Below are 26557 nucleotides of genomic sequence, written 5' to 3' on the forward strand. Positions count from 1 at the left end.
CACTTAGGACGGAAGAACCCAATGCACCACTGCAGACTAGGGACCGAATGGCTAGGCAGCAGTTCTGCGGAAAAGGACCTAGGGGTGACAGTGGACAAGAAGCTGGATATGAGTCAACAGTGTGCCCTTGTTGCCAAGAAGGCCAATGGCATTTTGGGATGTATAAGTAGGGGCATAGTCAGCAGATCGAGGGACGTGATCGTTCCTCTCTATTCGACATTGGTGAGGCCTTACCTGGAGTACTGTGTCCAGTTTTGGGCCCCACACTACAAGAAGGATGTGTAAAAATTGGAAAGAGTCCAGCGGAGGGCAACAAAAATGATTAGGGGACAGGAACACACGACTTACGAGGAGAGGCTGAGGGAACTGGGATTGTTTAGTCTGCAGAAGAGAAGAATGAGGGGGGATTTAATAGCTGCTTTCAACTACCTGAGAGGTGGTTCTAAAGAGGATGGTTCTAGACTATTCTCAGTGGTAGAAGAGGACAGGACAAGGAGTAATGGACTCAAGTTGCAGTGGGGGAGATTTAGGTTGGATATTAGGAAAAACTTTTTCACTAGGAGGGTGGTGAAACACTGGAATGCGTTACCTAGGGAGGTGGTAGAATCTCCTTTCTTAGAGGTTTTTAAGGTCAAGCTTGACAGAGCCCTGGCTGGGATGACTTAGTTGGGGATTGGTCCTTCTTTGAGCAGGGGGTTGGACTAGATGACCTCCTGAGGTCCCTTCCAACCCTGATATTCTGTGATTCTATGATTCTATGATCTAATTATAAGGTGCAAACATGGATCAGCTTCAAACTTCCACTTCTTAAGTGTAAACAGCTAAATGGGGATTTGGGTGTCTAATGAGCATTTAAGTACTGACACACTCCCGATGGGTTCCCAGGGTTGTGATGCACCTCACCACTACCCGCCCTGAGTATGAAGGAGTCTTGTCTGTGCTTGCTAGGATCAGCTCCCTGAAACCACCAGCCTCTGGCAATACAAGCACTTATTTCCGGCCAGACCTAGCTCTTTCTATACAGGTAGCAACAGGCACACACCAACAACCAAAATTTAAGTGTTCACCCACGGGTGATATGATGTTTTTTGTCTCTTACACATTTCTGTGTGCATTCATTCGAGAGTATGTGGGTGAAACAAGATAATCACTATACTCTCAAATGAACTCACACACAAAAATGTGGGTGAATACTTTTCACAAAGTGATCACTCTATATTTGACCACTCAGCCCTCATTCTCAAAGGAAACCCGCACAAAACTTTCAAAAGACAAGCCTGGGAGCTTAAATTCATAACTTTGCTAGACACAAACAGTCATGGACTGAATAGTGACACTGGATTTATAGCTTACTACAAGAATCTATAACCCACTACACATGTGTCTCGTCCCCCCATTTCCAGTTTTTTCCCTTATGACTGGAGAAGTTAACAGGCTGAGTCACCTGGAATTGTCCCTTGAAATTTAGTTGTGACACTCTGAGTACATTTCCCAGACCTGAAGAAAAGGTTTGTGAAAGCTTGACAGCTTGTCTCTATAACCAACAGAAGTTGGTCCAAGAAAAGATATTACCTTGCCCACTGTCTTGCTAAAAAGTTTATCTCATTGTGATACAGACTCTAAGGACATATTTGTATATACAGCTAACTCCTTTCATAGTATCTGTACATACATTTCATGATGATATTAGTAACTTGTGTGACCCCAGCTTTATTTGAGAGCTCACATGACATTCTTTGGTGAGCTAGAATGTACATACCAGCATCAGATTATTCCCCTAACCCCCTTGCCAGTTGGCATTAAGAGGATTGTGGGTCAAAAGTACCTATAAGAAGTACCTAAGTCCCTAACATTAATTTGAAATGTTGGCCCATTAGGGCTCCCCTGAACCCTCCAGAATCTAACTGATCCACACTAGAGAAGCCATAATTTGGCTCCTGGTCTCAGACATTAAAAAAATTCAGATCCAATTTTATTAACTCACAGGTAGTAAAAAGATCTACAGCCCAGACTTCAGAAAGCTGGCTCCCAAGCATGACCTCCACTGACGCTAACATACCTAAAAAGACAGGTTCAGTTATTCTTTTCCTAGAGCCCATTGTCTTTAAAAAGAAGACCCCAAATATTAAGATTCAGTAAATACAGTTACAGTATTAGACACAGATATCAGAGTAATGGGTGCGATATAAAAACCTGAACAAAATAGGATAACAGTGGACATATTTTGTTGAAAGGATTCTCTCCCATTCTCTGGTGTTTGAAACAAAAGTAGATAATCTGAAAGAGATGCAGATGCATTAAAGAAAGTCAGTTTGACAGTGCAGTTCAAATCACATTTTGTTCTCATAATAGTTGTTCAGAGGCAAATTTGTTTCTAACTTCCACTTTACAATCACAGTTGAGCTCTTTCTTCAAATATTGCAGTATATTGCATGCCATGGCATCAGATTGGCATATGCTGCTAAGAAACAGACAAAGCCAGACTTTAAATAGATCCTGAAGAATAAGTGAAGAGGGAACCAGCACACTATTATAAGCTCTGAGTAGAGATATTCTCCTCAGATAAGGAAATGCAGAAAACAATAAATCTTTCAGAGACTGGTCCTTTTGTTTTCTGAAAATATTCTAACAGGAAGATTTGCAGCCCTATCAAAAAGCCACAGAAGAGACCCTTCTTTCCTATCTTTCTCCCTCTCTTCCTCCCATCCCTGCCTTCCCCGGAGGCCATGGGGATTTTGAGAAGAAACTCTGTTATATTTTTGGTCCCATTTGAAGCAGAAGGTCCACTGTTATTGCAACAGAGCTTATGTTCTCCAGACCTGTTGTCAAGACAAGGCAAGGAAGGCATTCCTACAAATTAGTATTTGGGCTGGCAAAGTGTTTCCAAATAGGAGTAGGATATTCTCCTTCCCCATGAGGCAAAGTTAAGTGAAGTTATGTTGTGAGGTATATCTTAAAGCTACATTCTATAACATTATCTTTCTCCTATATTATACAAATAGTGACAACAGCAAAGCATATTCAGAGAGGTGCAACAAGTTCTGTTGCTGTTACCAAACAGACACCCTTGGCATATGGTACCTCAATGAGGAAGGTAGGTGCAGTTGCAAAGTCTGTTACTATCCCTATGCTACGCCCCAGGGACATCCTTCTGTGGATAAGGCAGGTGCTGTCCTAATTTCCACAATAAAAAGAGAAGTTTCATATGAAATCATGGGGGCAACAAGCCAGAATTCATAAATGAACTATCACATTGAAAACAGCTTGGCACTTGTATAAACTAGAGAGGAAAGAGCCATGACATTTGGATCCAGAATCATATTAGAATTCCAACTTGGAAGGAGCGGGGAGAGATTGTATGAGCCCATTACAGTGAAAGGCCTGAACCATGAAGTCAATTTCATATCCAGGTGTGAATTTCCCGAAGTTCGATTTCCGAAGATCAGATCCTGGGTCCAATTCAGGACTTTCAACCCCACTCTTACCAGGCTAACTCAAACCACATGAAACCATATTAGAAAACCAAATGTTCCCAATTTAAAAAAAATGCAAGCTGCTTTCCAAAGGGAAAATTCTTCAGGCTAGCATGGCATTTCTTCAAATTCTGAAGAAAACCCTTAATATATTATTTATTAATTATTATTATTATTATTATTATTATTGTTATTATTATGGTTGTGCTAGTGCCCCCCATTATAGCCCAGGGGCCCACTATGCTAAGGGCTGTACAAAATAGAGCTAATGTGTATATAAAATGAGTCAGGCACACAAATACATGAACTTCATAGGTAGAGGTGGTGTTCTGATAATAAACTGCACATCCATGGGATCAATGATATTATTCACCTCTGACAGCCTTCCTTCTCTCTGCCTTTTCACCTTCCCAAGAAATTATATTCTAACATCCCAAACCCAGAAGCAGGTTCAGGCAGACACCATTTTAAAAAATCAACCTGCTAGAAAAATGTTTCCTACTTTCTCCCCAAATATGGAATTTTTCCTCCAAAATTACACCAGCCTGGGGTCCAGGAGAGGTAAGATTCAGTTAAGGACTATAAGAGTTTTTCTGTACATAAAAATGTACTGACTTTAAAGTCCATTATCCTGAGTCTCTGCAGGGCCAGCATGTGGAATTTTCATGCAGGAATATTACACTAGTGGAAAGGGATAATCCCAACTTTTCAGTGAGACATACAGCACTTCCTCCTAGCCCGGGGAGTTCCTGAGATGACAGACTTTAAATTTGTGACATTGTTATATATAGAAAGGATATTTTAAGTCATTCATGGAGGTATTTATTACCTTCAGCATGCCCTGAACATTTGGACTTGGTAATGCAGCAAAAGACGTCTGTTTAAGAGGGGTTTTCGAGGACTGAGGTGTGCTGCCCACAACAATGAAGGGGCATAAAGGTGTTTTTGTGGCAGGCTCACTGGCTGAGTTCCTGCTGAATTATTATTTTAATGTTGCTGAGACTTAATTCGCGTGTTAAGGTACCTAGAGCCTTCGGTACACAGCTTTTTATTTATTTAAAATTGAAATAAATTAAATAAACAAACAAGCAAACACAAACTAAGTCATCTGGTTTTCCAGGAGAGTTGCAAAAATGATTCATTATATATCAATCTCTAAAACATTCGTGACAGAGAGGTTAAGTGACTAGCCCATGATCATACAGAAGGTCAATGGAAAAGCCATGAGTCCTAGCTGCTAGTGCAGCATCTGATCTACTAGAGCATAATGCAGAAAAGCTTCCCCCAAGCATCTCCCCTCTCCGAGTGAAGGGGAGAATAAAAGATGGGAGATCCCAGCCCGACCAACATCTCACTCACCTAGGGAGGAGAAGTAGGAAGACATCTCCTGTTTCAGGAACCCAATGAGCCAGATAAAAGAAAAGAGAGGAGAAGCCTGTGTATGTGGGTACAGGAGGCAGATTCTTACCCAGGAAGCCTGATTTAAGAGGAAAGGAGAAAATGAATAATTCACCATAGAGGGTAAAGTCCTTCATTCTGTACATATCTCTATACCTTCTTCCCCTAGAAACCATGTGTGACGTTATTGACATGAACTGGGACCATGTATATCATTGTTGCAACCACTGTTATATATTTGCAGCAAATACTATACAAAGGTTGCCGTGTGAGGTGTCTATGGGAAGGTTATGATTTGCTGGTTATAATTATGCTATCTGTACATGTGTATCATTTTTGTAGTTGAAGTTATGAATATTGGCTCTATACTTTCTGTATTACAAACTTAGGCTATGCTTCTGGGTGACACCCCAGACAAGTTGGTGTCAGCTCTGCCTAGCCCACTTGATGGTCCATTAAGGACCATCAGCTATACAACTGACCCATTGAGATAAAGCAGACACACCTTGTGACTCAGCAAGGTATGCAGGGACCTGCCTATGGACAGAACTCTAAGGTTTTTCTATGCCATGTGCTGGATAGCATGTCCTTGGGACAAAGAAAGCAAAGACCACATGGCAAGAGACTATAAAAGGCTGATGCCTCACCTCCATCTGGTCTTCAATTTTGTTTCTTGCTTCTGGAGGAACTTTGCTACAAACTGAAGCTCTGAACAAAGGACTGAATGACCCATCCCGGCTGTGGATGTACTCCAGAGACTTGATTTGTGCCTGCAGTTTATTCCATCACTGCTACAATCCTGAACCAAGAATTTTGCCATTACTGTATGTAATTGATTCCGTTTAACCAATTCTAGCTCTCATCTATATCTTTTTCCTTTTATGAATAAACCTTTAGATTTTAGATTCTAAAGGATTGGCAACAGCGTGATTTGTGGGTAAGATCTAATTTGTATATTGACCTGGGGCTTGGTCCTTTGGGATCAGAAGAACCTTTTTTCTTTTACTGGGGTATTGGTTTTCATAACCAAACATCCACATAACAAGTGGCACTGGTGGTGATACTGGGAAACTGGAGTGTCTAAGGGAATTGCTTGTGTGACTTATGGTTAGCCAGTGGGGTAAAACCAAAGTCTTTTCTGTCTGGCTGGTTTGGTTTGCTGTGGTGTGCAAAGGAACCTCAGCCTTGGGCTGTAACTGCCCAGCTTTAAGTGATTTGTCCTGAATTGGCACTCTCAGAAGTGTCCCACCAAAGACAGCGTTGTTACACCATGATCTGGAAATCAGGACTCCTGAGTTCTAATTCTGGCTGTTTTCATTGACCTTCTGTATGACCTTGGGTAAATTCCTCAACCTCTGTGTCTTTTTCCTCATCTGTAAATTCATATGCATATAGAAGCCACCTCATTTAAACTGAAGGTATCAGCCTTTCTGATGAATTTGGGAAGTGGAAGGCTTAAACTAGAGAAAACTTTTAGAGAAAAAGAATTTTCTAGTATATTAAAATAATAAGTCACAAAGTTTAATTACCTTTTTTTCAAAAGTTTTCAATGTATTTATAGGCAGATCTGCACCTAATTTCTCAGTGTAACTGCATCTTATGTAACTGTTGGCTATAATTTAATCTTTCCAACTGTCCTCCTGCTTGCTCTTAACTGGCAGATTTTAATTCAGATCCATAACCAACTGCAGCAGGCAGCCTCAAATCTTCCCAGCAGACTCTTCTGGAGGTTAGTTCTTTAGTGGGAGTTAATTGAATGACGTGATATTGAAATATTCAGAGCCCATTGAAGAATAGCTGTGGGAATAGTCTTCCTGCAGCCAAAAAGAGTAAACATGCATAGGCTAAGATGTCCAGAATGGTCAGTTGAAGGAGTGGCACTGCATTTTTAAAGGGAATGAAAATATACTGAATTTACGTTCAGCACAAAGAGTTAATAGAGCATTTTCGCATACAAAGATCTTAAGCCATTTTATAATCAGAAGGGAAAAAAAACCCACAGCCCTGGTCACATTACTAATCTGAACATCATGCTAGAGCAAAAAGTCTTATCCTTAGTCTTAGAAATAGTGAGACAAAGAGCTTCCCTCAGAGTCTGTAGCAGTGGTTCCCAACACTGAGCCATACCACAAGTAGACCAGTCACAAGGTCAGCATCTTGCCTTAGAAAATAAGAGAGTAGTTGAGTCAGCAGATCTTGAATATCTGGCTGAGATGTACAGTTTGGGAAGTTCAGAGGAGATGTGGGTACCCAGCCTGTGTATATAAAAAGTAGGGATTTAAAGTCAGTTTGGAGGCATACACAGAGGCTCCTAAAATCTGGGTGTGAACTGGCAGGTTCCCAGCTCAGCAGATAGTGAGCAGGTGCAAGGAATGAATGGAAGTTTTCACTTTCAGGTGTTGGCTGTCAGAGTCCTGTACATTTCTCCTTCAGTGTAAATATAGGTCACGTATTAGGAACACAGGGATTGCCCTACAGGATCAGACCAGTGATCTATCTAGTTTGGTGTTCTGACTCTGACATTAGCCTCTAATGGATGCTTCGGAGGAAGTTGCAAAAAAACCCATAATAGGTCATTGTGAAATAACCATAAAGGAAGATTCTTCATAAAGAATTTTCTGTAGTATTTGGCTGTGTATCTTGCCCATATGCTCAGGGTTTAGCTGATCGCCATATTTGGGGTCGGGAAGGAATTTTCCTCCAGAGCAGATTGGAAGAGGCCCTGGAGGTTTTTCGCCTTCCTCTGTAGCATGGGGCACTGGTCACTTGCTGGAGGATTCTCTGCTCCTTGAAGTCTTTAAACCCCAATTTGAGGACTTCAATAGCTCAGACATAGGTGAGAGGTTTTTTCACAGGAGTGGGTGGGTGAGATTCTGTGGCCTGCGTTGTGCAGGAGGTCGGACTAGATGATCATAATGGTCCCTTCTGACCTTAGTATCTATGAATCTATGAATCTATAACACAAGGTAGCAGTTAACACATGCCCAAAAGCACACAGGTTTATATCCCTTATAAGAACATAAGAACAGCCATACTGGGTCAGACCCATGGTCCATCTAGCTCAGTATTCTGTCATCTGACAGTGGACGGTACCAGATGCTTCAGAGAGAATGAACAGAACAGGGCAATTTCAGCTGATCCCCCTGTCATCCAATCCCAGCTTCTGGCAATTTCTATAGCATAAAAAAATGTACCATGTAACTGTATATATCGTCTTTCTGCATATAAAACCAGTTTCTGAATCAGAGATTATGAGGTATCATAAGTGAGAGTTCTTTTAAAATCATCATTTGAAAGAAGGAGATTTTGTTTTGTTTTGTGTTCCCACCCCCTACCCCCAACTTACTGATCCAATGTTCTTGTCCTTAGAACAAGGATAGAAGAGCAGCTAGCACCTATGAGCATGGCCGCAGGAAGCAATAAAAGTCTGATGTAGCTACCATGGGAGAGAGCACTATAACTTCAATCCGACTGTTTGAGAAATAAGACCAAACATTAAGAGGGATAGATAGTCCAATTAAGGCTTAGCTCCTTATGTCTTTGCCCATGAGTAAGTACTTTTATTTGTCTCTCACTGGACTCTCATCAGCAGCCAACTCATCAGTGAAGTGCCAATTTCCATAGCATTGCCTGGACATGAACTGCCCTTGGCTCCTAACATCTCTCAAGCTTTAATTTAAAATAAAATAAAATAAAATAACAAGGTGTCGTTACACCAAAACTGCTTGTAAATAAAGCAGATCACCTTTGATTTTAAGAACAAGTCATTCTGGGTTTTTTGCTGCTATTTATTTTATGTATATATTTACAACTAATCAGTAACAAATACATTAATAAATAAATGGCTCAGTACTATTTAAGGTCCTGATCCTGCAAAGACAAATATATCTGCTTAACTTTAGCACCATGAGTACTCAATTTGGAGTCTTATTGTTCATAGACCCAGTCTATGTAACCTTTTGTTCCTTGCACTAACACTCTCGTCTACCCTCCCATTTCCTCTGATTTCTTTTTTAAAAAGCCACTTGTTTCTTGTCTTTAATTAAATTGTAAACTCGTCAGGGCAGGGATTCTGCATAATGGTCTTGTCTGTAGCCTTTGGAAGCCATGGTAATATAAATGTTAAATTTAATAATGATGATAATGGTAATACTTTGAAGGGAATAAAGGCACAATATTTTTCTATAAATTGTTATTCACCTACATCACTAACATGGCACCAGGACAGACCCAAAGAAATGCTTGCAAATAAAGTTTGAACTTCCGTTCTTTATATAAAGAACTTCTGGGATGATTGTGCATCAAGTGTATGTACAAAAGAAGACTAAGTGCTTGTCTTCACTGGTTGCACTGGCTTAACTTAAATTGATTTAGTTAAACTGGTGCAAATGTAACACCAACAGGCCCAGTCATCGGTGGGTGGGATTGAACCTGGGACCTTAGTTCATGAGCCTCTACTGCATGAGCTAAAAGCCAATTGTCTGTTAGCTAAGGCTGTAGAGCAGAGTCATTTATCTCTCTCTCTAAGTGATCTTGGTGCCACTAGATGGGACAGAACACCATACCCAGAAGGTGTGTGGGTTACACAAACTCCTACAGGGACACTCTTGAATCAAGCTGAGCTTGGCTTATATAGATTTAGCACAAATCAGCAAGGCTAAGTCTTTGGTTTAAATTTAATTAAGGGTGTTCACACAGGATTTTGCACTAATTTAACACTTTGTATTAGTTTCCCAGACCTGAAAAAGACCTCTGTGTGGCTTGAAAGCTTGTCTCTCTCACCAACAGAAGTTGTTTCAATAAAAGATATCACCTCAGCCACCTCATCTCTCTAATATCCTGGGATTAACACGGCTCCAACACACCACGAATTTAAACTAATATCGCTGTAAAAATAGTTTTAGTTCATGTGGTGCAACTTGGTGTGCAGATCTTCAAAACACAAATTACATATATATCTCAATAATGAGAGAGAAGGATGGTCAGTGGGATGTAATCAGTTAGCACCATGTCTAAGAGGACATTCTGGCAGGCTCCAACCTGGGCAGTACTAATGTGGTCTTTGCCTCTAATGCATTCCCTAGGCTATGTTGCCAAGTGTTGTAGGCGGAAATGGAGTCACCGTTGTATCTAGGAAAAACTCTAAAGTGAATAAAGCCAACAGTCAATGCCACTGGCAAGGTGTGTATAAGGGGTGGAAGTATACTTTGGTATAACTGTGCATTCCAAAAAGTATGGCATGAATAGAGGTAGGCCATATCCAGATTTACTGGTTCCTTCTGGCCTTGGAATCTTTGTGATCATCTAGTCTGACGTCCTGTATAGCTCAGGCCATAGAACTTCCCCACAATAATTCCTAGAGCAGACCTCTTAGACGAACAGCCAGTCTTGATTTAAAAAATTATCAGTGATGGTGAAGCCACCACAACCCTTGGTAAGTTGTCCCAAAGGTTAATTACTCTCATGGTTAAAAATTTACACCTTATTTCCAGTCTGAATTTCTCTATCTTCAACTTCCTGTCATTGGATTGTGTTATACCTTTCTCTGCTAGCTTGAAAAACTAGTAATTAAACATTTGTTCCTCCTGTAGATACTTATTGATTATAATCAAGTCACCACTGAACCTTCTCTTTGTTGAGCTAAATAGACTCAGAAAACTCAATCTATAAGACATATTTTATAATCCTTTAATCATTCTCATGACTCTTCTTTGAATCCTCTCCAATTTATCAACATCTAGGGGACAAAGAAGTGCAAACTTCTGGTATGAAGGACCCTTTAGACATTCTGTGGCATCACCCTAAATGTGTATATTATAACTCTTGTGCCAAAGTTCTGTGCAGTGTGAAGTATTTAGGGCTTTTATTTAAAATTGTTTAATATATTGTTGTAAACCCAGGACAAACAGCTACAAAAGGGGGGTAGTAATTAGTCCCAGGGGTTTAAAAGGCTCCTTCCTATCCACTGAGGGGAGAGAACCATGGGGAAATAAGGTTCAGCTGGAAGATGGGTTGCTAGGGAACCAATTAGGTTCAGCTGACTCCAACTACTTGGGACCTTTTTAAACCCTCCCCTGGGTGGTAGGGGTAGGGAAGTTGCTAGTAGGCTGTTTGCAGTAAGACACCAAACCTTCCCAGTAGGGAAGCTGCACTTGCTCCCCAGAAGGGAAGGAAAATAAGCACAAGGGACTGACTGAGGAGAGGAGTAGCAGGACCCTGTGCTGCCTATAAGGATTTGCCTTGCCCCAAACCTGAGTCTCCAAGGCTAAAAGAGACTGAGCCTACTGAGGCGAACAAGGTATTTTGCCACAATATATTTTATAAATGCTCACTTCACGTAGTGTGGTATGCTGGGCACTGGCAATTCAGGAGGTTGAAGAGACCCAACGCTTAGGCTTATGCCTCAGAAATGTGCACCTGAAAAATCAGGCCCCAAATTTCTCTCTGCTGCACTCTGTTTTCCTTCTTACTGTCTCTCCTTTCAGCCATTATTTTTCTCTTCTCTGCTAAAGCACATGTACCAAAATTAAGTAGCTAGCTGGATGAATGTCTACTGTAACAAAGGGCAGTGATGTGTCTAGACTCAGTGCAACACTTCCTTACATGAAGGCTATGTCTACACTTGGAGCTAGGGGTGTGATTCCCAGCTCATCTAAACATACTCCATACCTGTTTGCTAGCAGACATTGAGAGAGCAACATTCCTTCCCCTTCAGTCCCCCGCTCCTTTACCAAAAGACATAAGACTTTAGGAACCTTGCCCTCGACCACAGCCCTTTTCCCTTCCTCATCCTTTGTAAACTGTGCATTGCCTGAGGCCTCTCCACTACCATGTGAGGATTACCTTTCTGCTCTACCTTCCTCTCCTTCTGCTGGAAAGGTGCTTTCTGTAGCATCTTGCACCTATCCTCTACCACCTTTGCCCATGTGCCACCACCCACCCCTAGAAAAGGAGCATCTTTGGCAAGTTCTTTCTACCTCCTCTAACTGCAACTGGGGAGGGGGCAGTGTATCATTGCAATATCACGTTTCCCCTTCCCCTTTTCATCTGTCTCTCAGGCATCGTATTTTGCCTACTACTTGCTTCTAGAGGCAGACTGCCATCCCCATTACTCTGCTTCTTTCTAATACAATCCTACCCACCCCTGTGTGCTCCCTTGGCACATATTTCCTCCCTGTGCCCCCAGTTCCCACATCATCCACATCTGGTGCAATGTGGACACACAACTACTAAGTGGCTCTGCTGCCTATAGCAGTAACTTTATGCCAGATGGCAAGAGACAACAAAGTAATCAGAAGCCTCACAGTTGTGGGGCTGCCCCATATAACTAACATACTCCCATTAGTCTGCTATCATAAAGGAGCTGGATAAGTACAGAATTTGGTAGTTGTACAAGAGTCAGGACAAAAACATTATGAATGTGTATTCCCCTGTCCGAATCCCCAGTCAACTCAGGACTTTTTCTCTGGGGACCAAAAGAATCATCCGTCTATTTAGCCAGTTCACAATCAACCAACAGAGCACTAGATGGTTACAAAACTTTATGCTCTGGGGATGAATCAGGGTTGTGTTTCAATAGTAGGCAGTGAATAAGACCAGGCCATACATTCAACAGTAAGGAGAAAGCAAAATATTGAATACCTGCTCATTAATTGCATACTGCCCATTCTGTGCACAGAATGAAGCAGGGGTTCTAAGGAAAAAATAGCATGTGATTAAAGAGTATGTCATAATGCGTATGCACAAGAGCACAATTTAATGGTTAAGGTAATCTTAATTCTGCCGTATCCTAACTTTTAAATGCTTGACTTTGAAAATTTAACAGTCTTTCAATGTAGTTTTTGTATGTGACATTTCATATACAGTTCTTTGGAAACATAATCCCTACCCCAACTCCACACACATGTCCCAGTAATCTGGCTAATTTATACTTTTTGTGGTGAGTGTTTTTCTATGTTTGCTTGTTTCTCTGTGACAGATCGGTAAACTCCATAATCTTCCTGCGATGGTGATCAATTGTGTCCATTTTTATTGCACAGATGCTTAGGACTTTCTTTGAGCAGAGTGAAAGCTTTATCAGGTATTGAAAAATCATTTTTCTACTCCCTATAAATATCAGACATTGTACTTTTGTCAGTGACAAGAGTACATGCACAAAAATAAAAGTAACTGAAATCATAGTAACAAAGATAATGTTAAAGATTAATAACAGGTCACTTTCAATCCTACACAAACTCCTTCATTGGATAAATCAAAACAGAAGAGATATCACAAATGGCTGTCTTATTTACAGTAAAATTACTAATATTTGCAGTGTACTTGTACTTTGAAAAATAACTGTAGTTTACATGGCAAAGGAGAGCTTTCCTAAGTGCTAGCCCAGTAAATTCAATATAGGAGGAATAGCTCAGTGGTTTGAGCATTGGCCTGTTAAACCCAGGGTTGTGAGTTCAATTTTTGAGGAGGCCATTTAGGGATCTGGGGCAAAAATCAGAGATTGGTCTTGCTTTGAGCAGGGGGTTGGACTAGATGACCTCCTGAAGTCCCTTCCAACTCTAAGATCAAACTGTTTTTTCTTCTTGCATCATCATCAGTTATAAAGATTCTGGAGATAGAATTTAGCTGATAATTTTGACCATAATACAGCACCCCTCTCACTTTGCTCCACTCTGAAAAGCTGGAAAGTGGAGCAATTTAGGGTTGAGCAGCTGCTGGGAAGGGAGAAAGGCTCAGCAGGAGCAAGATAGTGGCAGGATGATCAACAGGAGAAGGAGAAGGAAAACAACAATAGATGAAAAGAAGAAACAAACTGATTGCAGTATTGAAAGAAAAAACAGTTGGGAACATAAGTGGAGGGAAGCAGCCAGAGACAGGAAGGGGATCAGGGAGGGAAAAATGGAAGAAATAAATGAGAATAAAGGAGACAGAAAAAGGAGTAAATATCAGAAAACGGCAATCAGGAAAGAAAAGAGAGAAAAAATAGCAAAAGAAAAATTAGCGACAAAGGAGACAAATTGTGCTAGGAGAACAGGAAAGGACAATGTGAATAGAGAAAGGCAATGGGGAAGCACACAGCATGTATGAGGAGAAAGAATTAATTGGTAAAAGGGATATATGGATGTGTAAGCAGGGCCAGATTTACACCTTATGCAACCCTACGCACAGAAACTTCAGAGCCACCACCCCCACCCAACCCCTGCCGCCCCATGTGGCCCTGCCCAGATCCCTCCTCACCCCCCCACCCTGCATCCCCATGTGGCCCTGTGGCTCCCCAGCAGCCATGTGTGGCCCACTCTGTCTCCTGACTCGAAGAAGGCTGCTGTGACTTTTCACTTGAGGAAAAAATGCACCCGCCACACGCCTGTTAGCTGTTTGCCGACGCCCGCCAGACCAGTCAGCTCCGGCTGTTCTGGCACAACAGCAGCCTCTGGTGGGTGAAAGGCAGAACTGCAGCACATTTTCTGCAGAAAAAAAATTCTGCCTCCCTTGGACACGATTTCTGCTCATACTGCAAGCATCACCTAAAGGGAGGGGGCACGGCGTGAGACAAGTGGCATGTGGGGCATTTTCACAGGAGGCAGGACAGATCAGGAGGCTCCCTCTCTCCTGAGAACTCCAAGCAGTGTGGCCACCAGCAGCAGGGCAGAAAAATATCCCAAAATACCACAACTCACAACTGCCCAATTGAGCTAGAAAATCACATACTTGGCAACCCGCTACTGTGCCTAATTGGAAACCCAGCCCTGTGTGTAAGCGTGTGTGTATTTGTTTCCCCTTCTTCCAACATCCTTGTCCCATTCTGACACCAGTGTTGCCCTTCTCTTGAGTGATGGTAGGTGTCCAAGACCTTGTAGATTGGTTTCCCAGTCAGTGATACAGACTCTGAGTACATTCAAAGTATAACTTGCTTTATTTAGACATATACACCAGTCCTGAAACAGAGATGGTCAAACAACATGCAGGCAATCCCTTCTTTTTGGAAACTCAGACCCACATCAGTGCTCAGTTCCCAGAGATCAACTCTGCCATAAGAATTGACTCTAATCAGACCTTAATGAAGAAAGCAATTTCTTGGTTCTTCTCTTGCAGATTGCACAACTTCTTTTATCCCTTGTACACAGCAGGTTGCAAGACTTACTAACAGGTCAGGCTTCTGTGCCAGGTATGGACTGGCTACAGAGATGAAGTTCCTACCCAGATTGAACACTGATGTATTTCTATACATTCATAGAATATCAGGGTTGGAAGGGACCTCAGGAGGTCATCTCATCCAACCCCCTGCTCAAAGCAGGACCAATCCCCAACTAAATCATCCCAGCCAGGGCTTTGTCAAGCCTGACCTTAAAAACTTCTAAGGAAGGAGATTCCACCTCCTCCCTAGGTAACCCATTTCAGTGCTTCACCACCCTCCTAGTGGAAAAGTTTTTCCTAATATCCAACCTAAACGTCCCCCACTGCAACTTGAGACCATTACTCCTCGTTCTGTCACCTGTTACCACTGAGAACAGTCTAGATCCATTCTCTTTGGAACCCCCTTTCAGGTAGTTGAAAGCAGCTATCAAATCCCCCCTCATTCTTCTCTTCTGTAGACTAAACAATCCCAGTTCCCTCAGCCTCTTCTCATAAGTCATGTGCTCTAGCCCCCTAATCATTTTTGTTGCCCTCCGCTGGACTCTTTCCAATTTTTCCACATCCTTCTTGTAGTGTGGGGCCCAAAATTAGACACAGTACTCCAGATGAGGCCTCACCAATGCCAAATAGAGGGGAATGATCACATCCCTTGATCCGCTGGCAATGCTCCTCCTTATACAGCCTAAAATTCCGTTAGCCTTCTTGGCAACAAGGGCATACTGTTGACTCATATCCAGCTTCTCGTCCACTGTAACCCCTAGGTCCTTTTCTACAGAACTGCTGCCTAGCCACATGGTCCCTAATCTGTAGCAGTGCATGGGATTCTTCCATCCTAAGTGCAGGACTCTGCACTTGTCCTTGTTGAACCTCATCAGATTTCTTTTGGACCAATCCTCTAATTTGTCTAGGTTCCTCTGTATCCTATCCCTACCTTCCAGGGTATCTACCAATCCTTATCTTCCAGGGTATCTACCACTCCTTTCAGTTTAGTGCCATCTGCAAACTTGCTGAGAGTGCAATCCACGCCATCCTCCAGATCGTTAATGAAGATATTGAACAAAACCGGCCCCGGGACCAACCCATGAGGCACTCCTCTTGATACCGGCTGCCAACTAGACATGGAGCCATTGATCACTACCCGTTGAGCCCGATGATCTAGCCAGCTTTCTATCTACCTCATAGTCCATTCATCCAGCCCATACTTCTTTAACTTGCTTGCAAGAATACTGTGGGAGACTGTATGAAAAGCTTTCCTAAAGTAAAGGAATATTCCCCCCCAGTCAAGGATTATTCCCCCCCATTCTTTTGGCCCCATTCCTTTAATGCACTGTGAAAATGACTGAAGTATGTTACACATTGCACCACATCGTGGCTGAACAGTATAATATAATTTAGCATTTCATTACTTCTCCCCCTTGAAGTTTTACATTCCTACCATTTACAAAATTTACACTACCTTTAAAGTTCAATATGCATCAGTCTGTTACGTGTCTCTGAATCACATTGGTTTTCTAATTACACCTCAAAGTGTACCAATTTGGCCTTCATGGTCCATTAGTTGCAACTGTCCCTGGTCGGTTTGGAATCTTTTAGTCGTCTTGTTCTGCATCTGCCATCTGTAGAGTTTCCTCTGTTAATTGGTCATTCTGAGGAACAAACTGAAAATGTCTACAGTTTCTGTTGAATGTTCCAGTGTCAGGCTCAATCACATTTGATATGGACAATTAATACTTTTTCTTTAAAACAGCTGGAGTTGTCCATCCTTTTTCTCCAGCCAGTTTGAGACAAACAGAGTCACCAGGTTCTAGGCATAGAAGATCTTGAACTATTGTAGAATTGTTTGTAAATTATTTTTGCCTCTTAATCCAATCTGGCTACTCTCCAAGTCTGGCCACTTTGGAGAAAGGTTCTTTTCCAAAGTTGGAACAGTCATTCTCAGTTGTTTTCCCATCAGGAGATGTGCTGGACTATATCCAGTAGCTGCTAATGATGTTGATCTGTAGCTCAGAAGAGCTAGGAATGGATCTTTCTGCTGTAAGATTTTCAAGATTTCTGTACAGTTCTGTCAGCTTCTTCATTTGCTGGTGGATAATGTGGGCTGCTAGTAATATGATCAAAATTCTATTTTGTTCAAAATTATTTACATTCTGCTACAGTGAATTGTGGTCTGTTGTCTGCCACGACTTGTTCAGGAATACGGAAATGAGCAAAAGTGCACTTCAGTTTCTCAATAGCACTAGACATGTAATTTCTTTCAAGTACATTATTTCTATGTACCTAGAAAAATAGTCCACTATGACCAGGTAATGATGGCCTCTGACTTTGCATAAATCTGCATCTAGTCTCTTCCAAGGGCTGTGTGGGAGAGGTGTTTTTACACTATATAGTTCAATATTGGTTTTTGAAGTTATTTGTTCTGAATCTTGCTTCAAAAGTCCAATATCACCAACTTCTGCTAGTTCTTCCACCTTCCTTACTAGACCCATTATGGCTGCCATGCTGCACTGAGAAGGTTGTTGGTCTTTGATCACATGCACTCTGTATGCAAAGCTTTTATCTTTGTAAGTTGTTTCTGTGGTGAACTGGCCCATACAGTTCAGAATATCTCCACGGCTACTCAAGGCTGTGTCAGGTGATTTCAGCTCTGGCAGGGGATGAAGATGATTGTAAGTCCCCTCTGAGATGATGATCACTGCTCCTGAGTCAATTTTAAAGTCAATAGTCTTTCCATTAATATTTCATTTTCCAGGCAGGCTGCGTCATCACACATGGTAGATCTCAGGAACAATGGCTTTTGACTGTCTGTAGTACTCACTTCCCTGACTGAATGTCCATGTTTTGCTCATTTAATACATCTTGCACCTTTATGTGGTCACACATCTTGAGCTATGAAATTTTCTACATTTTGTGCATTTAGTCTGAAAAGTTGTGTAGTTACCCTGGGTCTCCCCCATAGCCTCAGGACTTTTACAGTAATGACTTTCAGCAATCATGCTGTGTCTGTTTACAACTTCTAAGATAGTTTCAGGTTTTTCAAGTTACTCCTGTCTTTTGTTCTGCTGTTTGGCTAGTCCAGACTGCTTTTCTATCTGTATAGCTGTAGATGGATTTAAGTGTGCCTTTAATTGTAATTGCTGTGAGAGATTTTTGTCTGTTAATCCAATAACCACACGGTCTCTGATATCTTCATGTTTTGCAGTTCCAAAATCGCTTTTCAGCCAATGCATGCAGAGTCCTTATAAAAGACTCAACATTTTCTCCTGCTTCCTGAATTCTCTGGTGAAAACGTGCTCTTTAATAATCCACATGTCTTGGTGGTATATAGTATGCCTCAAACAGAGCCAGAACCATTTCATAGTCATCTTTGTGACTATCTTCAGTAAAATCAAAGGATTTAAAAATATAATATTACAATTATGGAAACAGTTACCTATTAGTTGTTCTTGTTGTTGACAATTATATGGGGTCCATCACTGTGGTGGCGGCGACGGTGCTTTTATTATTTATATTAATATAGTGTCTAACAGCCCTCGTCATGCACCTGGAGACCACTATGCTGGGTGATGTACAAACACAGAACAAAAAGACAGTCTGTGAGTGTGACCCAGGACTGCTTGGTGCCAGCTGGCAGTGGGTACAAGGGTTGTACAGGGTTTTACAGGGATTGCTTGTGTCAGATGTATATATTAATTCACCAAAGGGTAGCACATGCGGTCTCTACTGAGAGCCAGTGTCCACTAGATATCATAATCCATTGCATAATGTATGTACAGAAAATATTTAAGGAGGTAAGTATCTATGCAAAAAATTATGTTCTTAGAGTCTTGAAAGTAAGGCAGGTCACCAGGAGGTGATTTGCCTCTGACAGGCTGCTTTTGGATAGAATGTAGCAGATGCTTATTTCCCAGTAAGATGGCTTGGTCATTCTGGAGGAACCAGTCCCTGTAGAGCATGTTCTGTCCACACACTGTCTACATATGACTGACCTGTTACCTTATTTTACATTCTAGGCTTATCTGATCAAGGAGAGTGCACAAGTGGGGACAAGCAGGGTCACAGCCCTCCCCTCCATCCCAATTGGCTGGGGCACAGAGCACTTCTGTCCCCAGGGAAGCAGAGTGGGCAGCAAGCTCCTCTGGCCAAGGAGCCACAGCAAGGGCAACAAGCTTCTCTGGCCCAGGGGCTGCAGTGGGAGCTGACAGCTCCTCCAGCCCAGGGCCACAGTGTGGGCATGGAACGTGCCCCTCCAAAAGCAGTGAAATTTGAATTCCTGAGCACACCTCTGATGCATTGTTATCTTGTCCATTGTGAATGGTTCCTTGGTGTTCCCTCTGACCTTAGCTAATAAAGACATTCTGTTTCCAGCCTGCTTACTCCTGTCCTGCAAGAAATGAGGCCTCATACGTGTCCAATTCCTTATATCAAGTCAGCCCTACATTCCACTGCTTTTGTTTTTCTTTTTTGTATTATCATTTGTTTCATTTACGTCATATTCCTGTCTTTCTGAGCTTTCTTTCTAAATTCACTACCCAGCAACACATTCCCAAAACCAAGGTAGTTGTAATCATTTGAACCACCATTAATACTAGGCTCAAATTATGAACAAGGAAGTGCAAGATCACCTCCTATAGTATAGCCTACCAGGGTATAATTCCACATTATAAGCTTGCTCTGTCTTTAAAGCATCCTTTGTAATTTTAACTTTGCTTTTATTACTTATAAAAAAAACTAGTACAAAATATAAAAATCTTTCCACAGAAAAGATCTTTTATCACCACAGGAAATTTAGATGTGAAACAGAACATAGTCCAATTATAATAACATTACCTGTGTCCAAACCAGAGGTTGTACTTTTCAGCCACTGCACAATACTTGCTATCACCAGCATAGGCAGCTTTTAGTTTACCAACATCCTAGTGTCTCAACGGTTCTCCGCAATTTGGAGACTGTTCCCCCAAAGTAAACCCACATGCCGACTACTCTTTCTCTAAAACATTACACCTGCACATGTAAGTGTCCCCCAGGTGCAAACAGCAGTAGAAGTCTGGGGCCTTGCATTGTCTTGGAACAGTATGTCATGCTGTCATGTCTCTTGTACCAAATGTTTAACTTTTTCTGTGGTGATAGAAGAAGGCAAGTTTTCTTGCTCCATATCACTTAAGGTTCCTTTTACTTTGCATAACATGTATCCTGCACATACTACACATGCTGTTGTTATTAGAATACATTGACTTAATTCCATATTTCGTTAAAAGCAATCACAACATTATGTATATTATATACAGTTAACAAAGCTTCATTCATGAGTCTGTGGTTTTTCCCATTCAATGGATGCAGTACTTCTGCTGTTATCGTCTGTTGAAATGCTTGGTCATATTCCCACAGTATCTCTATGTCAGCAACGTATCAATTTTAAAAGTCTAGTTCCTGTGCCAGTCCTACTAAGTTTCTTTCGGTGTAGTTGCCCCCTGCACTGGAAGTCTTACACCTTCTAAAGTATACTTTTTTGTTCAGAACACACTGATTCACGGTGGTGATTCAGGCCCTTGAATAATATAATATAATAAAATAGGCATTAATGGACAAATTCTAATCTGAGACATATGCATGGGTTTTTTACTACATTCAGTGGGAGTTTCATGCACACATCTTTGGCCCTATTTTAATAATCAGTTTATGAAACTCTGACTCTACCAATATCCAGCATAACCCCAGTCAGGGAAAAGTGACTTTACATCAAAACACCTGGGAGGTTTAGGTTGGATGTGGGAGGTTTAGGTTGGATGTTAGGAAAAACTTTTTCACTAGGAGGGTGGTGAAGCACTGGAATGGGTTACCTAGGGAGGTGGCAGAATCTCCTTCCTTACAGGTTTTTAAGGCCAGGCTTGACAAAGCCCTGGCTGGGATGATTTACTTGGGGATTGGTCCTGCTTTGAGCAGGGGGTTGGACTAGATGATGTCCAACCCTGATATTCTATGATTCTATGAACCAGAGGCTGGGACTCCATTAACTGCATTAAAAAATTGAAAAGCCCATTACATTAAAGAAAACGTCAATAAGTTTACTTATCATCCACACTTTGTGACTCGGGGCCTTCTCCTTTGTGCTTTAATCTACTCCATATTAGAGCTGCTCAGAAAATTGCCATCAGATTATTTTTCCCGGTGAAAAATGAATTAGAGGAGGGTGAGAAAAATCATTAAATGGTTACCAAATATTCTCCAATTTCTAATAATCCAGGAACAACTTACTTGAATCTTTGTACTGGAACAGGCCGATGGTCCATCTGGTCCAATATCCCATCTCTGACAGTAGCAAGTATCCAGATGCTTCAGAGGAAGGTGCAAGAAACACTCAACTAGGCAATTATGGGCTAAGTTGCCCATAGGGGAGGTCTCTTCCTAACCCCTTCTCTTAGAGGTTGGCTCATGTCCTGAGACCTGATGGTGTGTCCTGCCCAAGCTTTTGTTTAGATGCATTTTCACAATCTTATATAATGTTACTGTAGATTTCTTAATACCTATATATTCAATCCTTTTTTGGACTCTGCCTCAAGATATCATTGAAGTCAAGAACTTAAAGATTTTCACAGGCTAATTGTATATTGTGCATAAAAGTATTTCTAAGCCTCTGTATGGCTGGCCAGAAAAATTTAGTCAACGTAAAAAAAATCAAGACTTCCTTGCAAAGTTTTTGCCCTGTTTTTTGACAAGTTGTACCCAGAACAACCATGTATCTATTCCTATTACACTACAAAAATCACAGTAGTGCAGGAGAACAGAATATAGTAAATCCACACCACCTAAGAGTGTTCAAAGCACTGTGACAGGGTCACAAAGAAAGGAGATGGCCCAAAACAGGAAGCCAGGACTAATAGCTCAGACTTTTTCAGGTTCAAGTGTAGCAAAATGGAGTCCCCAGCCCTAAACAAGGTAATGTACAACTGCAGGTCAGTACCCAATTTCCTTCATTTTGTATTTTGGGAGGCATATATTTATCTGATCAATACTGTAGAGAAAAGCCTGCTCCTTCAGAGCTCATCCAGTAATTGCTGAACACTCCTGTCAGGTGAGTGACTACTGAAGTTGGGGAAGTTCAGGGAACTCAATACTTCACAGGAGTGCACAAGCCCCTTGCAGACTTTTGAAGAACTAATAGTAAGACAGAGGTGACTTTCTGCTTTAATTTCTCATGTAAAAAGTCCACATTCCCTTGCCTTCAGCTAGTATGAGTCAGAAAGGCATTCATGAATTGATAACCGTGATACCCCCAATCCTGTAGAGGCCTTGTCCTGTTGATAAGGGACAGATTATGCTTTTAGTTCGGAGTGAACCAAAGAAAATTATTTTGTTTGTAGGCTATGTAATTAAATCGAATAAATTTGAATCCCAAGCTTTATATTGCAGTGTTCCGTTTAAAAGATTGCTTCTGCATTTGCATGACAATGATTACATCTGCCCATTGTTCCACACCTGGAGTGAGAAGCAAACACAAAGGCCTGCTTGATGAGTTTTATTCAACAGTGCCCAACTCAATCCAAGTCATTTCTGTGTGACCCTTTCGGAGAGAAAATAAGTGGTTTTCAGCTTTTAGTTATAAAAATAACTTTTGCTAGCTGCACAGAATAAAAATCCAAACCAAAGTAGCTTGAACTATTTCCAGTAGATGATTTGACAAAATATACATTAGTTATTTCTGCTTAATTAGCATCCTGTGTTTGGACGTTTCATATTCTGGGACTTCCCATGGTGAACTATAATTTTTAGACTAAAGTATCATAGAGCTGACTAGCTGACAGCCTCAGCAGCAGCAGGATTTAAATTAGGAAGCTACACAGAACATCCCTGTGGTGACAATTGAGAGTGAACCACATTTGATCAAAATCTTATCTACTTTCAAATCTTGATATTTGTCAGAGTCACAGACATGAAGAACTGCGGCTCAGTGGGTTGTAAGACTGAGAGCACACTCAAGAGATCTGCCAGTGTTTTCTAACACAGTATGTTTTTAAATATTGACTTTGTCCCATTTGCTTTTGGATGTGGTCATGTTTCTCGTAGTGGGACATCAACAGTTAGTATAGAACAGGGGTTCTCAAACCAGGGGTTGGGACCCATCAGGGGGCTGTGAGTTTATTACATGGGGGGGGGTGCAAGCTGTCAGCCTCAACCCCAAGCCCTGCTTTGCATCCAGCATTTATAAATGGTATTAAATATATAAAGAAGTGTTTTTAATTTATAAGGGGGGTCGCACTCAGAAGCTTGCTATGTGAAAGGGGTCACCAATACAAAGGTTTGAGAACCACTGGCAAATGTGTCGCTCTGCCACAACTGGGTATGCAGTAACACATTCATCACACACTTCTTGTATATATTGTATATTTGGGAGCTAATAAAGAGGCCACTGAAGACTTCCATTGACTTTGGTGGCCTCTTGATAATGTCTCAGATGCTTGCACTAGCAACCTATTAATGCCAAAATTGAGTTGCCCTTTTGTTGTTAGAGTATAGCAACTTTAAAATACATTTCTTTCAAAAATCCTTTTAACAACCAGTGTGGTGAAGGTGATGGAAGGCTGTTATGTTCAAAACACTTTCCCTACACTTTTGAATACATGTTAATATTTATCACCATTTTTTATGGTTTGCTAGACTCTCTTCAGGTGTCTTATTCCTTCTCTGCCCAATGTGCCTGGCTGCTCTTTCAGCAGAGATTTGTGGCTTCTTGTTGTTATTTATTTTTTGTAATACAGTAGCGGCTAGTGGCTAGAGCTGCAGCCAAGATTCCATTCCAGTAGGCATTACACAAACACCTTGTCAAGGTTCCTTCCCCACTCTGAACTCTAGGGTACAGATGTGGGGACCTGCATGAAAGACCCCCTAAGCTTATTCTTACCAGCTTAGGTTAAAAACTTCCCCAAGGTACAAACTTTGCCTTGTCCTTGAACCCTATGCTGTCACCACCAAGCGTGTTAAACAAAGAACAGGGAAAGAGCCCACTTGTAGACGTCTTTCCCCCAAAATATCCCCCCAAGCCCTATACCCCCTTTCCTGGGGAAGGTTTGATAAAAATCCTCACCAATTTGTACAGGTGAACACAGACCCAAACCCTTGGATCTTAAGAACAATGAAAAAGCAAGCAGGATCTTAAAAGAAGAATTTTAATTAAAGAAAATGTAAAAGAATCACCTCTGTAAAATCAGGATGGTAAATACCTTACAGGGTAATCAGATTCAAAACATAGAGAATCCCTCTAGGCAAAACCTTAAGTTACAAAAAGACACAAAAACAGTAATATACATTCCATTCACCACAGATTATTTACCACCCATTTAAACAAAAGGAAATCTAATGCATTTCTAGCTAGATTACTTACTAACAAGTTCTAATACTCCATTCCTGTTCTGTTCCCGGCAAAAGCATCACACAGACAGACAGACTCTTTGTTCCCAACCCCCCCCCCCCCCAGCTTTGAAAGTATCTTGTCTCCTCATTGGTCATTTTGGTCAGGTGCCAATAAGGTTATCTTAGCTTCTTAGCCCTTTACAGGTGAAAGGGTTTTGTCTCTGGCCAGGAGGGATTTTTTAGTTCTGTATACAGAAAGGTGGTTACCCTTCCCTTTATATTTATGACACACCTAGTGAAAGACAGTCCTCATCCAAAGAGTTTACAGTCTAAATAGATAAAGGGTGGCAAGGGAAACACAGGCTTGGAGAGGCAAAATGACTTGCTCAAGATCTTACATCAAGTCATTGGCACAACCAGGAATACAACCCCACACTAAATAGTCACTTTCAAATAATTTTGGATTGGGAGTTTTTAAAAGTTTTGGGGTTCTTTTAATGGAGAATTGAAAATGCCTGGAGACCACAAACTGATACACAAGGCAGTCAGGCCACATGGGGGCCACTGCTTTTCTTTTGCATGGCTCCAATCAGGAGGTGAATGGGAAATAAGGACAATTAATGATGGCTGAAAATATGATCACCTATTTAAAAGATGCAAAAGGAAAAAGGAAAACACATGATGATCAGAATCATAGAAATTAATTACTAGATGAGTCACCTACTCTCTTTGTACCTTGGTTTTCACAGTTGTAAAACGAGTGTTGTAAAATCCAGATCCTCAGCTGGTGTAAATTGGTTTGGCTGCATCTTCTTCATATTGGGGATCTAGTACTAAATTTTTATATTGTGCTCATCTGCTATGGTCTCTAAGCACCACACAATATTTCTTTACAAACAACTTAATTTTCTCTGTCCCATACAGATTTTAAATATATTAATAACTTTAATTATCTATTTATTGTAGGAAATGTATGTCAAAGAGGTGAGTTGTGCAGTTTTTCTGACTGTGGTAAGATTTGCAGCCTTTAAGAATACCTACCTCTTAGATTTTTTGTGAGACTTATTAATGTTTGTAAAATGCCTTGAAAATGTAAAATACTAAATATTAATTACTGTATTTTAAAATAGCTGGTTTAAATCAATGGAGCTACATTGATTTCATTAATGCATGTTGCTTTACATCAGCTGAGGAACTTCCCCAATTTTGAATACTTCATAGAAAAGTAAATGATTATTAATTACAGCTAAGAGCAACAGAATTATTGTACTGCATCAGAAAATCAAGTTGATCTGTTTTTTCCTTCCATATGGAAACATACTGCATATTTTTATAATGAAGCTATAATAGTCACCTAGACTCCATTTCTCAAAGTTCATGTAGAAATAGGATCATTACTATTCCAAGCATGTGAAATCAGACATTTTGTGAAGAAAAATCTTTAGTCATAACCTTGATAAGCATATGAATTAATAAGTCTTTTAACAATTCAAATCCATGTTAATAATTTGACTCTGCACAGCAGTTTGCTATAGCACTTTCTCTCAGAATAGCTACTAATTTCCTACCATTCAGTGGGGAAAAAATCATGCCCACATTACCACACTGCACATAATAATAAACTGAAATGCTGGTACAAGGTTTCATTGAAAAAATCTTTATTTTTTGTAAACTTCAAACTGTATGATTGCCACCTAGTAAATACCATTGCACCAATTTTCAAAATGATGAGTGTATGGTATCATGTGTGCCCAGTGAATTATAGGCCTTCTTTCAGTTATGTGCTACAAAGAGTTCAGCAAAGGGTGTCCCACAAAAATGTTCCCACTTTTCTTTAGTAACCACTATAGACTAGATCCACAATGGAGACTTAGGCTCAGTGTTGTAGTACCTAATGTTTAGTGCCCTGCTGCCTAGTGGAATGCACAGCCCCAAGTATGGGGAGAGCTAGGCCTATAGGAATAGAAGCCAGAAACCTGAGCAGGAAGTCACCTAAGGTAGCCAGTAGAAAATGCCAAGAAGAGGGATGGGGCCTAAGACCTGTCCTACAAAGGGAGTTTGATAGATTCATAGATTCCAAGTCCAGAAGGGAACACTGTGATTACCTAGTCTGACCTCGTGTATAGGCCATACATTACCTAGTCTGACCTCGTGTACAGGCCATAGAAATCCCACACAATAATTCCTAGAGTGCAGCTTTAAGAAAAACA

The sequence above is a fragment of the Natator depressus genome, chromosome 2 (assembly GCF_965152275.1).
Source record: "Natator depressus isolate rNatDep1 chromosome 2, rNatDep2.hap1, whole genome shotgun sequence".
Taxonomy (NCBI): Eukaryota; Metazoa; Chordata; order Testudines; family Cheloniidae; genus Natator; species Natator depressus.